This window comes from Ochotona curzoniae, unplaced genomic scaffold (genome assembly GCF_017591425.1).
Source record: "Ochotona curzoniae isolate NIBS_2020 unplaced genomic scaffold, NIBS_Ocur_1.0 contig_1, whole genome shotgun sequence".
NCBI classification, from domain to species: domain Eukaryota; kingdom Metazoa; phylum Chordata; class Mammalia; order Lagomorpha; family Ochotonidae; genus Ochotona; species Ochotona curzoniae.
Window position 1 is genome coordinate 29,897,578 of NW_024464918.1, and position 6,586 is coordinate 29,904,163.

Here is a 6,586-nt window from a genome sequence, read left to right on the forward strand (position 1 = left end):
TGGGAGCCAGGCACTGGAGAGTGGGGGTGGTAGAGGTGAAAGACAAAAACCCAATTAGGGGAGCCATCACCACTCCCTCCCCCATTAGCAGGAAGCTGTGGTCAGGACCCAGAGTTGGGTACTGAACCTCGGTCCTCTGATGTGGCTCGTGGCATCTTAGTCACCAGGCCTGCCCCAGTTACGTTGGCACAGGAACAGTCCTGACTATAAAAGACCCTGGCTCTGCCCGTCAGTAGGCCTCGCTGTTAGCTTAGGGTGTCTCGCACGTAAAAGGCTAGCCTGGAAATGACCACGGCATGCCAGAGAAAAGCCTCAAGCCATTGAAAAATTGGACGAACCATTCCACTCCACCGAGGAATTGCCTTCCATGGTAAACCTTTCACCCTTTATCTCAACTTCCAAACAACAATGATACTTCAACATTCACTTGATCACAGATATTAAACTTTGTTGGCATGAGGCATTTTTTTACAGACTGAATAAAATAAATATGAAATTTCCCATCTAGAAATGGAATTATAATTCCATTACCATCTATATCTGCTATTCTATAATCTAATTTCCTCTCATATTCTATGTTAAACAGGAGTAGCTTCAGTTTCTGGCATAAATCATCACATTTGAGCTCAAACTCATGAAGCAAAATGCTGTTAGAAGTTTATGAAGCACCAATTACTGTTGGAAAATACATGGTAAACAGCGGCTAATAACGTATGTAATTTTTATCCATTAGAGGCTGTGAGACCCACTGCACCGTAAGCCTGGCAGCATGCTAATGCAGACTGATAGGTTCTGAATTAATTTTAAGCCTTTATTTTTAAGCAACTTCTTCCCATTTTGCAAAACCACTTGGTAGCACATTTTTTTTTAACTCTTAAGCCATTTTAGTGCCCCAACCGCAGGGTAAATTGGGAGTTGTAGTTTCCTCTTTTAGCACCCCCTCCCTACATCACACACAAACCTAGTAGAATCTGAGGCAAGCTTCCAACACTAATAAAATCAGCAAATGTATTGAACAGCTGCTATCTGTAAAAGCATGAAGCCAAATCCTGCCCTTATGGAGGTGATAACATCTCCAGGAGTGGAGATGAAAGCCTTGATGAAGACCCACTGCTTAGTGCCCGGGTGACCCTTTCAATCCAGGAGCTGACCCAGCTACACTTGCTAATAATGTGAGTGTCATCGATCTCATAAACAAAACAAAACAAGACAAAACAAGAAAGGTGGGGCCCACTGGTATGCATGGTAAGAAAAACCAATAGCGGGCCCAGATCAGTAGCCTAGCAGCCAAAGTCCTCACTTTGAACATTCCAGAATCTCTCCGTATGTGATGCGGCGAGATATTTCTTTCCGAGCCTCAGTCTTCCCATGTGAAATGGGTCAGCATGGGTTTTCTGTGAGCAGGATTTGGCATGGCTCCTGTGATGGGCCAACGTAGGCAGTGGTAGCCACGTTTATTGTGAAAGGTCCCCTCACCTTGACCTATCCTTACATTCTGGAGGAGACAGCTCCCATGCCCCGCACATCCCTCTCTCTGGCTGCCGTGAGGAAGCGCAACGGAGCCTGCCCATGGCCAACATGTCTGCGAGCGCACCTGCAGGGCAGGGTGTGCTGGGAGTGAGGGCCCACGCCGTCCAGCGCTCCAGCTGCTTAGTGCTGCCCAGTCACTGCCGGATCATCCGAAGAACTCAGAGCTATAGATTTTGATTCAAATTTTCTAAATTGTAAGTTCTACTGAGGCACTTCCAAAGAAGAACCCCAAACACACAAACACATCTACCAGTCATGGCATAGTTAACCTCCAGCCTCGACTCACTAATGTGGTTACAACAGGTGTTTCCTTTGAAAAGCAGGGAGCAAAAAAAAAAAAAAGACTAATAAGGAGAAAAAAATGACCTGAAAGTGGGAAATGAAAGGGGTGACTGACGGCACGCAGAGGATCCACCTGTATCAGGCAGAACTTGACACAGGAATGGAAACCGGGACACGCCCCATGGAATTTCTAGGGGAGACCCAGCCCCCAGTTTATCCTCCCGGCAGAGATGCTTCTGCCCTGCTTGGACACGGAGTCAGTAAACTCACGTGACTTCCAGAGGTCAGGCTGACCTGGGCGTCAGAGAGCTCATCTGTGACCAGCAAGTTCCCCTCAGTGCAGGCTCCGAGTGCTCCAGGCCACCTGCTCTATATCGCATGCGAGGTGGCCCTAGGGACCACGAGACCAAACTGCAGTGGACAGGAGTTGGCAGTTCAGAATTTTGCCCAATCACTCAGGTTCCTGGCACCCCTGTGGGAAACCTGAATGGACTTCCAGGCTGGGTGGAATTCCTATCCCTACACCTTCCAAGTCAATCAACAAACATTTTCAAAACAACAACAAAAAAGGAGCCAATGTTTTTTGCATGCCTTCCTTTCTGATGTGGCTTCCTGCATGACTTCAGGCTGCAATGAACAGGGGGCCCAGCAATTGTGCTGTGGTCAGTGAGGGTCTCTCGGAGACAAGATGCACAGTGAGAATGGGGGAGAGACAGCGGGGAAACACGTGGGGAACTGCAGCCACGGGCTGCGAGCCAACAGAAAATGCTGCCTGGGACTGCTGTGAAAGACTGATGCCATGGGCAGGGCAACCCCGTTCTGCAGGCAGCTGAGAGCGGCTCACTTTCAGATCCTGGAATAAAAGACCTGCTGCTGTCGCACTGTGACATTGAGATAGGTGTTGGGGCTCTCCGACTCATGTATTGCGTCATGTCTGATGTGAGTCCTTATTTTTTTCCCTCTGAAAAGCTTCCTTCTGACGTGTTGAAGCCAACAGTGGAGGAGAAGCTGGTGCCAGCCCACTTGGCTGTCTGCTGCTGAAATTCTTTTGGGCAAGTGCTGTGGTGGTAGAAATCTGATTCAATTCAACAGAAACACTCATCCAACATACAAGTTATCTCTGAGTCCAGGGTTCCACTTCACACTGTTACAGATATATTCAAGGGGTATAAAGCTGTCCATTACTTCCTTGTGTTTTCATGAATAAATGTATGTATGTATTACAATAACAAGCAGTAACAGTACCCTTGATATTCAGAGGCGATTCTGGGTGCACGAGCTAGGGTGAGAGAAACTGCTACCCAGTGGTACAGGCAGCAACCCCAGCCTGTGGTCCTGCACCTGAGCCATCATCCCTTGATGCCTGCCTCCATCACAGAACCGTCCTTGCTCCCGGATGTGATGCATCTCTGCTGCTGACACCATCTCTGTGTTGGAGTGAACATGTTTCTTTCCAAGCCGGTTTCAGCAAGTGTACCGCCGAGAGGGTGCCAAGTGAGAGTTCTGTTATGGCCTCGGATGTGACGCAACCCGGGACGCAGAAGACGGCCAAGTGGTATCATGTCCCCTGATCCTCTAGAGCTCCCGAGGAAACTGGGAGGCCTCAGGAGTTCTCGCAGGCTGTAAGAGATGACCACGACGCAGGTGTTGCTCTCCCACAAGCATCAGTGTGCCAGTCACGTAACACTGTGCTCATAGATGAAAGATAGGAGAGGGAGAGAGTTATCTCCACCTGCTCTGTCATTTCCCGGACATTCAGCACAGCCAGGGTTGGGGCGGTCTGAAGCCAGGAGCTGTGGACTCCATCCGGGTCATCCTCCAGGGTGGCACACATTCACCCAGCTCAACTATCATCTGCAGCTGGTACCCGCAGCAGGAAGCTAGGACCTGGAGTGGAGCCAGGCCAGGAACCCAGGTGCCCTGCTGTGGGACTGAGCAGTCAAGCAGAGTCCTAACCCACTGTATCAAGTGCTTGGCCCCAGGAAGCACATGTGGATAAGGCAACTCTTCTGATCTCCATCAAGAAATGCCAGCACACCAAAATGAAGTCTCTTCAGGAAGGTGAACTAGAAAAAGTTATTTTATTATGTGTTCACTATTTTCCTGTTCAGAATTTTAATGCAGTTTTGGTACGGTGTCACCTAAATCCTTGTTTAAATGAACAAGGCTTTACATCACTAGGGGAAGTGCCAGTGAAATGCAATGAACTACTTTCTTTCAAATAAGAAGTTTATTTGATCAACACACTGTGCCCGAGGTCTAGAATAACGCCTGACATACAGTAGGAATTCAGTATTTTTGTTGAGTCAATGGATAAACCTGTAATGAATTTTAACCAGCAGACAGACTAACCCTCCCCTTTATTCCTGTAATCCTTTATTACAGGAATCTCTTATTGTGGAGTAAACTTATCAAAATGCTGAATCCTTTCTTGGACTATTTATTTCTTCAAAACAAACTACGGCACCTTATGATATTTATCTGGGAATTTTCTACTTTGGTGAAACTTTCCAACTTCAGGTCCTTTAACTCAGACATGAAAAGTTTTTAAGAACTCTGTTCTTTCTTCGCTGCACAAACATAGACCCTCCGGGCGCCGGAAGACTCCCAAGAGTTTCTTCAAATTTCAAACATCCAAACCCGTACCACTGTATACCTTGAGCGTTTTGACCTATGCGCTTACACAGGGGTAACTGAATGCATTCGTCATATATCTACTTTCACTAGCGTTCACTGGTGATTTTTTTTAAAGTAGGCATCTAAGCTTGAGGAAAACCAAGCAGACATTCCAGGGCTGGAGCTGCTTCGATTTCCAAAGTATTAAATGGTGAACTAAATGCATCTCAGTGGTCCTGATTATCATCCCATCCAAGCAGGCAGCTTAGGGCTTCCAACAGCGCAGCTCAGCGAGCACTCAACGCGCCGGGTGGCCAGACTGCTTTTGTCCTTTCTCAGATGAAACTGTTCCTGCTGGGATCAGTTAGCCTTCAGCCGCCCTTGTCTGGATTCTCATGAATACGGAAGCTTCACGTTAGCATTTTCACACGGAAAGGGAGAACTTCGGAGCACTTGGTGGGATTCGAGATCTTCAAACCCCTTGAAATGATCTGATACCCACTAACGAGACGCAACTATTCGGTACATTTCTCTCTGAAATAAATCAATCCTTGCTATGGATTGGAAGACCATAACATACCAAGACATGCTCTTGATCTCAATCAGTTTCACTCAAACAAATACTTTGTTTTTGAGTTCTCAGCCCTCAAAACCCAAGTCTTGTTGGATTAAAATGTCAATTTTCACAAGGGGTAGCTATACATCTGCTCACATTAGTTGCTCAGGTCTTGGCTCACACGTCCTTCCTTTCTTAATCTCTAATGTAAACCTCTACATGCTGAAAGAGCAGAGCTAATTTAATGCGTTTTTCCTTAATTTAACAGCTCTCTCTTTGTAGCTAGCTATTTCTTTTCCCTACCCTCCTGTGTCAGCAAACTAGAAATCAATTTAAGTCTGGATGATCAATATTCAGCTAGCCTGAATAACGTATGTCCTCCTCGGCCTCTTGCTGTTATAACATTTAGGAATGTATGAATCTAGCAAATTAAATCTAAGGAAATAATGGAAGACGGATGGCAAAGTGCTTACGGATGCCTCGCCTATAAGATACATACTGCTGAGCTGCATGGAAAGAGGAGAAGCCCAAAAGGAGCCTGTCCGAAGGCAGCAGATTTTCTATCAAAATGTAACACAAGTTCACAATCAGGCTCACAGCCAGGTCATCCTAAATACATACATACGTGTTCACTGCAGAGACATTGATCCCAGAAAAGAAGTATGTGGTCATGTCTGTTTTGCATTACCTCCCCTTCTTGCTAAAGCTACTGATTTCCTAGACACATCTGTGACAAAGCAGAACACAAAATCATATCACCAAAGAGAGGTAAGTTTATGCCTTAAAAAAAAAAAAAGATTTATTTACTTTTATTGGAAAGTTAGAGAAAAAGATCTTCTATCCGATGACTCATTTCCCAAGTGGTCGCAATGGCCACAGCTGAACCAATCAGAAGCCACGAGCCAGGAATTTTTCCCCAGTTCTCCCACAAGGGTGCAGGGTTCCAGGGCTTTGGGCGGTTCTGCACTGCTTTCCCAGGCCACAAGCAGGGAGCTGGATGGGAAGCAGAGTTGCTGGGACCAGAACCGGCACCCATGTGGGATCCCAGCACGTTCAAGGTGAGGACCTCAACTTCTAGGCTACTGTGCCAGGGCCAATATTACGTCTTTTGAACCTTGTAGCCTTGAACCTTTCTGCCATAATTAACTATGTAAAGATTGTCAAAAATAAAGAAGAAAAGAAAGTAACTCATGGATTGATGCTGTGGCTTCGCTGGTTAAGCTGCCACTTAGAGTGCCTGACAGGAATGCTGGACATTCTATACTTTCTGATAATGCACCTGGCAGGCAGCAGACAATGGCCCAAATCGCTGGGCTCCTGCCACCCACAGGAGAGATCCATACAGAATCCAGCTTCCTGGAGTCAGCCTGGCCCAGCTCAGGTCCTTGTAGCCATATGGAGAGCGGACCAAGAAACAGATTTCTTTCTGTCTCTCCTCCTCAACCATTCTGCTTTTTAAATAGATAACTATAGCTTTAAAAAACAATGGAAAATGAACTTGTTTATTTTTAAAAAAAAATTTTTTATTATATTTTTGACAATCTTTACATAGTTAATTGGGGTAAAAAGGTTCAAGGGCTACAGGAAAGTGGGTAAGACTAT